The sequence below is a fragment of the Convolutriloba macropyga genome, unplaced genomic scaffold (assembly GCF_964194025.1).
Source record: "Convolutriloba macropyga unplaced genomic scaffold, txConMacr16.3 SCAFFOLD_1874, whole genome shotgun sequence".
NCBI lineage: Eukaryota > Metazoa > Xenacoelomorpha > Acoela > Convolutidae > Convolutriloba > Convolutriloba macropyga.
This window is the reverse complement of record NW_027450220.1, coordinates 2,149-12,748: the sequence shown is the minus strand read 5'-3', so window position 1 is coordinate 12,748 and position 10,600 is coordinate 2,149.

Genomic DNA, 10,600 nt, shown 5'->3' with positions numbered 1-10,600 from the left:
TATATTACTGGTAAATAGTTTTAGCATGCACTTCTACTATATAATAATTAGTACTATCTGCTATCACCTTCGTGAGTCTGGCAATCTTTGGAAGGGAAATATGGGAAATTTTTAACGAAGCAAATTTACGTCTTTTAGACGCTTTAAAGTTCTATCATGGAATGAATTTTACAGATCGGAATCAAACGAATTTTTGAAGAGAAAAATCGAGCTACAGGTAAAAATGGAAGCAAGCTCAGAAACAATTGACGATCTGTACGCAATACGATACGCAATACGATCTGTACCCAATGCGCAAATGCCGACGAATAAAGGTTATCAACTAACGGTAGAATATCAAAATGACTGCGGAATGTGGACTGATATCTGCCAGTACATTCTTGAAATGAAAGCACAAACGGAGTTGTTAGATTTCACTTGCGGTTTCTGTGCAGCCAAAGAAATTAAGAAGCTGAAGAAGCAAATAGAAAGCTACGAGAAGGCCTCGGAAAAACTAGAAGAAAAAACCCAGTCACCAGATAAGATGAAAGAGACAAAACAGTCCAGATCTAATGCAGTCCCATCGAAGCTGAGCTTCGCCGAAGTTGTCAGCGATGTAAACCAGGAACATTATCAACGTACACAAGTGAAGCAATAGCATACGATCCCGGGTCGAATGACCTCCCTAAAATCCTCCCACTTTGATGTAAGAATGGGGGGTAATTTGTCTATGGGGGGTAAATTGATGTAAGAGTGTGGGGGTAATTTGTTCAGAGGGGGTAAAATGATGTAAGAGTTGGGCTGCAATGGGAGGACTTTTAAGGAATTACCCCCCTGACTGCAATTGCCATGTAAGAGTGGGCTGCAATGGGAGGACATTTAAGGAATTACCCCCATGACTGAAATTGCCATGTAAGAGTGGGCTGCAATGGGCTGCAACGGGAGGACTTTTCAGGAATTACCCCCCCCCCCCCCCTGACTGAAATTGCCATGTAAGAGTGGGCTGCACTGGGCTTCAATGGGAGGAGGTTTCAGGAATTACCCCCTGACTGAAATTGCCATGTAAGAGTGGGCTGCAATGGGAGGACATCTAAGGAATTACCCCCATGACTGAAATTGCCATGTAAGAGTGGGCTGCAATGGGCTGCAACGGGAGGACTTTTCAGGAATTACCCCCCCCCTGACAGAAATTGCCATGTAAGAGTGGCTGCACTGGGCTGCAATGGGAGGAGGTTTCAGGAATTACCCCCCTGACTGAAATTGCCATGTAAGAGTGGGCTGCAATGGGCTGCAATGGGAGGACATTTAAGGAATTACCCCCACGACTGAAATTGCCATGTAAGAGTGGGCTGCAATGGGAGGAGGTTTCAGGAATTACCCCCCTGACTGAAATTGCCATGTAAGAGTGGGCTGCAATGGGCTGCAATGGCAGGACATTTAAGGAATTACCCCCATGACTGAAATTGCCATATAAGAGTGGGCTGCATTGGGCTGCAATGGGAGGAGGTTTCAGGAATTACCCCACATGACTGAAATTGTCATGTAGGAGTGGGCTGCAATGGGCTGCAACGGGAGGACTTTTCAGGAATTACCCCCCCCCCCCCCCCTGACTGAAATTGCCATGTAGGAGTGGGCTGCACTGGGCTGCAATGGGAGGAGGTTTCAGGAATTACCTCACATGACTGAAATTGTCATGTAAGAGTGGGCTGCAATGGGCTGCATTGGGAGGACTTTTCAGGAATTACCCCCCATGACTGAAATTGTCATGTAAGAGTGGGCTGCAGTGGGCTGCAATGGGAGGACTTTCAAGGAATTACCCCCCCCCCCCCGACTGAAAGTGCCATGTAAGAGTGGGCTGCAATGGGCTGCAATGGGAGGACTTTTAAGGAACTACCCCCTGACTGAAATCGCCATGTAAGAGTGGGCTGCAATGGGCTGCAATGGGAGGACTTTGCAGGAATTACCCCCCTGACATTAATGGGGTAATTTGTCCAGAGGAGGTAAAATGAGGTAAGAGTTGGGCTGCCAAGGGGGGCAAAATTGTGTAAGAGAAGGGGGTAATTTGTTCAGAGGGGTAAAATGAGGTAAGAGTTGGGCTGCCAAGGGGGGTAAAATCGTGTAAGTGTGAGGGGGTAATTTGTTCAGAGGGGATAAAATGATGTAAGAATTGGGCTGCCATGGGGGGTAAAATTGTGTAAGAGTGAGGGGATAATTTGTTCAGAGGGGATAAAATGATGTAAGAATTGGGCTGCCAAGGGGGGTAAAATTGTGTAAGAGTGAGGGGGCAATTTGTCCAGAGGGGGTAAAATGAGGTAAGAGTTGGCTGCCAAGGGGGTAACATGGTGTAAGAGTGAGGGGGTAATTTGTTCAGAGGGGGTAAAATGATCTAAGAGTTGGGCTGCCAGGGGGGGTAAAATGGTGTAAGAGTGAGGGGGTAATTTGTTCAGAGGGTGTAAAATGATGTAAGAGTTGGGCTTCCAAGGGGGGTAAAACGATGTAAGAGTGATGGGGTAATTTGTTGTGATGGGGCATTTCTAACAATTTATATTTATATATATAGACTGTCAAGAATTGGACAAGCATCGATGGTCTGGAGGATAAGGCGACGCAGCTGAGAGTACAGAGGTTGTGTGTTCAAGACTGGCAGTCTCCAGGTATGGGGGCTAAAACATTGAGGGTGTCAAATGATGTAAGAGTTGGGCTGCCAAGGGGTTAAAATGACGTAAGAGTGGGGCTGCAGTGGGAGGATTTTTTAGGAAAACGCAGCTCAAAACTCTTACGTCTTTTTGGGCTGCATTGGGCTTCCAAGGGGGGTAAAATGGTGTAAGAGTGAGGAGGTAAAAGACAAATTAACCCCCCACTCTTACATCTTTTTTGGTCTGCCAAGGGGGGTAAAATGGTGTAAGAGTGAGGGGTTAAAAGACAAATTACCCCCCAACTCTTACATCGTTTTACCCCCCTTGGCAGACCAAAAAAGATGTAAGAGTGGGGTTTTAATTTGTCTTTTACCCCCTCACTCTTACACCATTTTACCCTCCTTGGAAGCCCAATGCAGCCCAAAATGACGTAAGAGTTTTGAGCTGCATTTTCCTAAAAAATCCTCCCATTGCAGCGCCACTCTTACATCATTTTGGGCGGAAAAATTCAACACGGGATATCTTACTAATAACAGAAACATTCAGTGTAATTTCAGTTAAAATACCTGGTTTCACAAAAGCAATAAAAAGCGGGAAGGTTGATATATATAGCTCCGATGATCATTAGTTTTTCTACTGTCCGACAGGCGTCCAGAATTTTCCTTTCAATGTCATTCGTGGCGCGACGACAGTCAACCAGATGTTGACCCACCTGTGAATCCTTCCTTTGATGTTCTGTTATCCTTGTGGTAACATGCCGGCTTGTTTGCCCAACATAGATGGATGCGCATCCATTACATTTAATCTCATATACCACTTGGAATTTCAGGTCTCTATCGAAAAATGGTTTCAGGGTGCGGAGGCACGATCTTTATTTCTGCGTTGTAAAAACTACTTGCATTTCGCATAGTTTCTTCAGTTTTCTTGCAAAATTTTGAGTAAGGTTGCCTCTGTATTGTAGAAAAATAATTGGCTTATCAATAGATTTAGTCTTGCTTTTTTGATGCTCTTTTGGTGTTGTTCTTATTTGGTCTTTACCGCCACTTATTATCTTTTCTAGAGTCTGATTCACTATTTTTGAAGATCATTCCTCTGGATATTGATTTTTGGTATGTTATTCATCAGAACAATCAATCATTAGCACTGCAGATCAAAGAACTCAGCCTAATTATAATTGTAGCATATTTTCCACCAAAAATCAATTTAGAGACAATATATCAGGCACTTACCGAAGCATTTCAATGCTGTCAAGGCAGAGCACGTATGATCCTGGGCGGCCTTCAATTAGAGACTCGACTGAACAGAAAAAGGCAACAGGAGTAGCACAAGGAGAGAAACTCTCACAACTTGTATTCAGCTTATTCATAGCTGACTTATATTTTGAGTTGAAATGCAAGACACAAGACTTTATATTCTACGCTGACGACTTAGTACTTGGGAGCCATTGCCAATGCCAACTACAACAAAGCTTGAATAATGTGAACACATATTGTAGCAGGAATTTTTTGAAAATTAATGTAAACAAGACAATATGCATAAAACTTAGAAGAGGTGCGCGTTTAGCTGTCGACAAAAAATTCTATATATCGAAAAGAGAAGTTGAATTTACTAACAACTTTGGTTATCTAGGTGAAATTTTTTCAAGCACGTTATCTCCCAGTCACCATCTACAGCATCTAATGAACAACGCTTATCAGCCAGAAGCTTCAATAAACCAAAAACTACATCTACAGAAGGTCAGCTTCAACTCAGAACAACAGAGAGGTTGAATTTACTAATTTGTTGTTGTAATTTTTACTAGTTGTAATTTTTTCAAGCACTTTATCTCCCAGTCATCATCTAAAGCATCAAATGAACAAAGCCCATCAGTCAGTAGCTTCAATAAATCAAAAATTAAATCTGCATAAACTCAACTTCAACTCAGCACAGCAACTCTATAAGTCAATTGTTTTTCCAGCCTCAACTTATGGATTAGAGACGTACGTCGATGAGCTTTTGAAATCGAAATAAAAGAACATTACCGGAAAACAGAAGCCGTTTTTTGGAGAAATGGGTGCGGAGAAAACAAGTACAACTCAACCACAACGCTTTTAAACAAATTGATGTTTCATGATATACACGGATTAAAAGACTGCCCGCCAAAAATACAGAAGAATAATTGCCAAGTTCTATGCCTATGGATTGCACGATAATTTTTGTTGTATGGAAGGTTGTTACAAATGGGAAGGAAACCTACGTGTGTGTAGATTTTGCGAAAGATTTTTTTTTATCAGCAGACCATATTCTTTATTGTGATCAATTTTTAAACTTGACACCTTTACAAAAGTTCTATAAACTTTTAAACAATTAAATTTAATGCTTATTTCTGAATCTGTAAATAATTTTGACAATTTGTCAGTGTGATCTGGTGCTTAATTCAATCTTCTTCTTCTTCGTGTACGCAATAGAGGAAATCTTTTTGATCACAGGAGCGACTGCTCTGCTCGACTGCTCTCCAAAAACTGATTTCGAATTCACTTATCAGGAACTAAGAGAAGTTATGCAGCATTGTTATGACAGTATAGAAGTAATACTCGGAGGTGATCTCAATTGTATACTCGACACCACGACTCGCGTTGACTCTATGCGAGTTCCTGAATAACTGGGAAATGCACAGCGTAAACGAAATAAATAAACACACATATGAATCTCAAAACGGTAAAAGCGTAATCGACTTAATCCTCATAAGTCGATCACGCTTTGATCAATTACCTCAGCAGCAGATTTCTGAGTCAAAATACTTTATGGAAGTTGTTTGAAAAACATTTCTACTATATGGAAGGCTGTTATAAGTGGAAGGAAAACTTGCACGTCTGCAGATTTGTGAAAAAACTGGTTTCATCAGATGATCATATTTTCTATTGTGCTAAAATTTTAAAACTTTCAGCACTTCAAATGTTTTACAAACTCACAAATTGAAGAAGAAGAATATTGAACTGAACGTCAGATCCCACTGTCAAATTTACAAACGCTTTCTACAATTTCATTTATTTACAGAACACAATTGAAACCTTCAATTTGTGAGTTTATCAAACTTTTGAAGTGGTTACAGTTTTATAAATGAGGCGCAATATAGTATATGACCATCGAATCAAATATTTTTTTTTTCGTAAAAGCAAGACGCTCAAGTTTTCTTCCCAATGTAGCCACCTCCAATGCAGCAGAAACATTTGTGCAGACGACTTCCATAAAGATTCCGATTAATCTTCTATGTTTTGTGATACAATTTTTTAGCCCATGTTGATCAAAATACATTAATATTTCCAGAAAATTTCTTGTCAGAAAGTATTTGCTCACTCCGCAAGATCTTTCCAAAATATTTCTTTCATTTTGGGGTAAAGATTTTTTAAAATTTCGAATAAATTGATGGTGTAGATGTTGAGGCTTGATGTTGCCTCCGGGAAAACAATTGAATTGAAGAGAACTGTACAGAAAAAAACTCACTAATTGAATGAAACAATCAACATTAGCAAATAATTGACATGGGAAGTGCCATTTGTAATTTTGTCAGGGGGATCTGATGATCAACTCAATCTTCTTGTCCCTCTGTTAACTCAAAGGCCTTGAACGGACTTCCACCATGAAAGCGGTTTTGCAATGAAGGACATACTTAATAATTTGTTTAATTAGAGGCCAGTTTAGAAAATGTAAACTTCAAAAGAATGAATTGAACATGTGATCCCAATGACAAACCTTAAAATGATTTTTACAATATCAATTAATCAATTATTTCCAGTTTGCGTTTCTATTGTTTCAACCAAAATTTGAGTTTGTAAAATTTTTGAAATGACATTTTTAAACATGAGGGACAAAAATGTATGTGGTCTGATAAAACAGTCTTCCACAAAATCCGCAGTCGCAAAAATCTTCCTCCTTATTGGGAAAGACTTGCATACAGCAGATGTAGTTGTGCAGACAGCTATCATAATACATCGCGATCACTCTTTTGTGTTGAGGGAGAGGCGGTCAGGGGTCGGGATTGCAGAAAATAAAAAAATTGTTAAGAAATTTTGAAAGTCAATTTGTAATTACTCTGCACCAGCTTTTCGAGAACAGGGACAATTTTTTTGGCCCATGCCAAAGTTTCTGTCAAACTGTACTTGCTCACTCCGCATCAGCTTTTTTAAAAAATATTTCATATTTGCGGTAGTGTTTTTATCTCTATTTCAATTAGATTGTCGGTTTAAATGTTGAGGCCATAGGTGGCCGCAGGCAAAACATTTGAATTGAACACAATTGAACAGAAACAAATTCACTAATTGAAATAACAACTACACTCTGTATATAATTGACATTGGAAATACCATTTGCAAATTTGTCAGGTCAGAGGGATATGCCAATCAACTCAAAAATCTTTTTCTTCTGTTAACTCAATAGACTTGAAACGGACTTCCACCGCTAAAACGTTTTGCAAGGAAGTCCAAATGCACTAAAAATTATAACGAGAGGTCAATATAGGAAGTGGAAACTCTAAAAGATTGAAATGAACATCAGATCCCAATGACAAACTTTGAAATGATTTTTACCATGACAATTATATACAGTTTGCAATTCTATTGGTTCAGTCAATATAAGATTTTTTTAAAACTTCAGAAGTTACAGTTAAAAAAATGAGGTGCAAAAAAGTATATGATCTGATAAAATAATCTTCCACAAAACCTGCAGTCGCGTAATCGACTATTACAATTTTTGTTTGTTCAGTCTTTGCTTTACCGGAAGTTCACTTCCTGATATCTGGAAATTATCTTGTATGCAACCATTATACAAAAGGAAGGGTAGAACAAAGAAAACCAAGTCCTTATAGGCGAATTAGATTGCTATGTTGTTTTTACAAAACGATACTTGGAATTGAATTTTGATGTTTACAAAATTGATAACAAAATTTTGGAATAATATCACAGTTTTCGACGTGGCCTCTTGATAATGCATGCAACCTCCCTTCTCAAAAAACAATCAAAATGAACGTGACACAAGGTGGAAATTTCCATCTATACTTTATTGATTACGAATAGGCGTCTGATTTTATTGGGTGAAATCTGTTGATACCAAAACTGGTTACAAAGAGGCTCCGTGGGAACATCTTCACAACATTGCAATCAGTCCTTAGGTACGAAATGCAATTAAAAATTAGATGAGAAAACTCTATTGGGAGAAATAATGCAAGGAACTTTTGCTGCTGAAGGAGACAAACTATCACCTTTAGTGTTTAGTCTTTTTTGCTGATCTATACTACAAAACAAATGTGAGTAATTAGAGGTAATTTTCTATGCTGACAACCTAGTATTTGGTATCCTCAGTCATTCTTAATTATAGAAACGTCTGAAAAACTCGAACTATACTGTTTTAGAAACTACTTGAAAATTAACCTCGCAAAGACGAAAGCCATTAAAGTCAGAAGAAGAGGTGGACTTGCAAAGGATGAAAAACTTCCTCTAGCTGGCAAAACAATCGTTTGCACTAACACCTCTGGTTATCTAGGAGTCCTTTTGTGAAGTTTCCTATCTTCAAGACACCAACTTAACATCTTAGTTAACAAAGCCCATCAAGCCGTTGCAAATATTAATCAAAAGCTGAACTTGCGGAAAACCAACTTGAATTCTGCACATCGTCTATTCAATCCAACTGTGTCAGATGGCAACCTATGGCCTCAACGTTTACTCCTACGATCTATTTGAAATAGAGATAAAAAGCGCTAGCGCAAAATTGAAGGAATGCTTCAAAAAAGCCGTTGCAGAGTGAGCAAATTCACTCTGTCAAGCACTTTACTGGAGAAATTGATGTTCTTTGACCAGCATGGGCCAAAAACTTGTCTTCCGAAACATAGAAAGTGATCGAAAAGTTTTATGAAAACTGTATGCACAACTGTTTCTGCTGCATGGAAGACTGTTAGAAATGAGAGGAAAAATTGTGCGTGTGAAGATTTAACGGAAACATTGTTTATCTGATAATCATATGCTGTATTGCGCTTCATTTTTTAAACTCACAAATTTAAAAGTTTTACAAAATCGCAAGATGAAGTGTTCCGTAACGCTCTGTAAATAACCGAAATTGTAAATGGCAACTATTTTTGTCAGCGGGATCTGACATTCAATTCCATATTCTTTTTCATTCGAAATAGAGATAAAAAAGCACTACCGCAATGTTGAAATTTTTTTGAAAAGCTGGTGCAGAGTTAGCAGGTACATTTTGCTAAAAACAATTTTCTGGACAAATTGATGTTCTTTGACCAGCATGGGCAGAAATATTGTCCCTTCAAACACAGAACAGTGATCAATACGTTTTATGGAAAATCTGCACAACTATTTTAGCTGCATGTAAGGCTGTTACAAGTGGAAGATAAACTTGTGCTTCTGCAGATTTTTGCGAAAAACTTTTTCATCAGTTGATCATATTTTTTATTGCGCCTTATTTTTAAAACTTTTACCATTCAATTGTTTTATAAACTCACAAATTGAAGAAGAGTACTGAATTGAACGTCAGATCCCAATGAAAATTTTAAAAATGCTATTTGCATTTTTAATTACTTACAGAGCGTAATTAAAAACTTCAATTTGTGTGTTTTTAAAACTTTTGAAGTAGACAGAGTTTTAGAAGTGAAGCGCAATATGGATTATGACCATCAGATAGAATTTTTTGTTTCGCAAAATCGACAGACGCACAATCTTTCCTCCGACTTGTATTGGCTTTCCATGCAGCAGAAGTATTTGTGCAGACAACTTCCATTAAAAATTTTGATCACTCTTCTATGTTTTTTTTGAGACAATCTTTTAGCCAATGTTGATCAAAACACATCAATTTTTCCAGAGTATTCCTTTTCAAAATGTATTTGCTCACTCCGCAACAGCTTTTCCAAAAAAATATTCCTTCAATGTTGGGGTAGTGATTTTTTTATTTCGAATGAATTGACGTTGTAAATGTTGTAGCCTGAGATTGCCGCCGGAAACACAATTGAATTGAAGAGAATTGTACAGAAATAAACTCACTAATTGAAGGAAACATTTAACCTTTGCAAATAATTGACATGGGAAGTGCCATTTGTAATTTTGTCAGGGGGATTTGATGATCAACTCAATCATCTTGTCCCTCTGTTAACTCATAGGCCTTGAACGGACTTCCACCATGAAAGCGGTTTCGCAATGAAGGACATACTTAATAAATTGTTTAATTAGAGGGCAGTTTAGAAAATGTAAACTCTAAAAGAATGAATTGAACATGTGATCCCAATGACAAACCTTAAAATGATTTTTACAATATCAATTAATCAATTATTTTCAGTTTGCGTTTCTATTGTTTCAACCAAAATTTGAGTTTGTTGAAAGTGACAATTTTAAAAATGAAATTTTTGAAGTGACAATTTTAAAAATGAGGGACAAAAAAGTATATGGTCTGACATTATATTCTTCCACAAAATCCGCAGTCGCAAATAATTGTCAAAGACTTGCATACAGCAGATGTTGTTGTGCGGACAGCTATCGAAAAACATCGCGATCATTCTTGTGTGTTGAGGGAGGGGTGGGGATGCAGAAAATATTAAAATTGCAAGTCAATTTGAAAGTCAATTTGTAATTACTCTGCGTCAGCTTTTCCAGAAAACTCCTTGAATTTGTCGTTAGTTTTTAATTATCTCTACATCAAAAAGATCGTCGGCGTAGAGTTTGGGGCCATAGGCTGCCACCGGATAAACAATTGAATTGGAGAATCGTGTGCAGAATTAAAATTAGCTTCCCGCAAGTTAAGTTGTTGGCTAAGGTGCCCAACGGCTTGATGAATACTTGGCTTTGATGGTGTCCTGGCGATAAGAAACTTGAAAAGATGACTACTAGCTAACAAAAGGTCTTAGTGTACTCGACTGTTTTTTCACATAGAAACTTTTTGTCCTGATTTGGATGAAATTGTTTTAAGTAGTTTCTAGTATTGAAAAATCGAGTTTGTTTAAACTTTGCTGT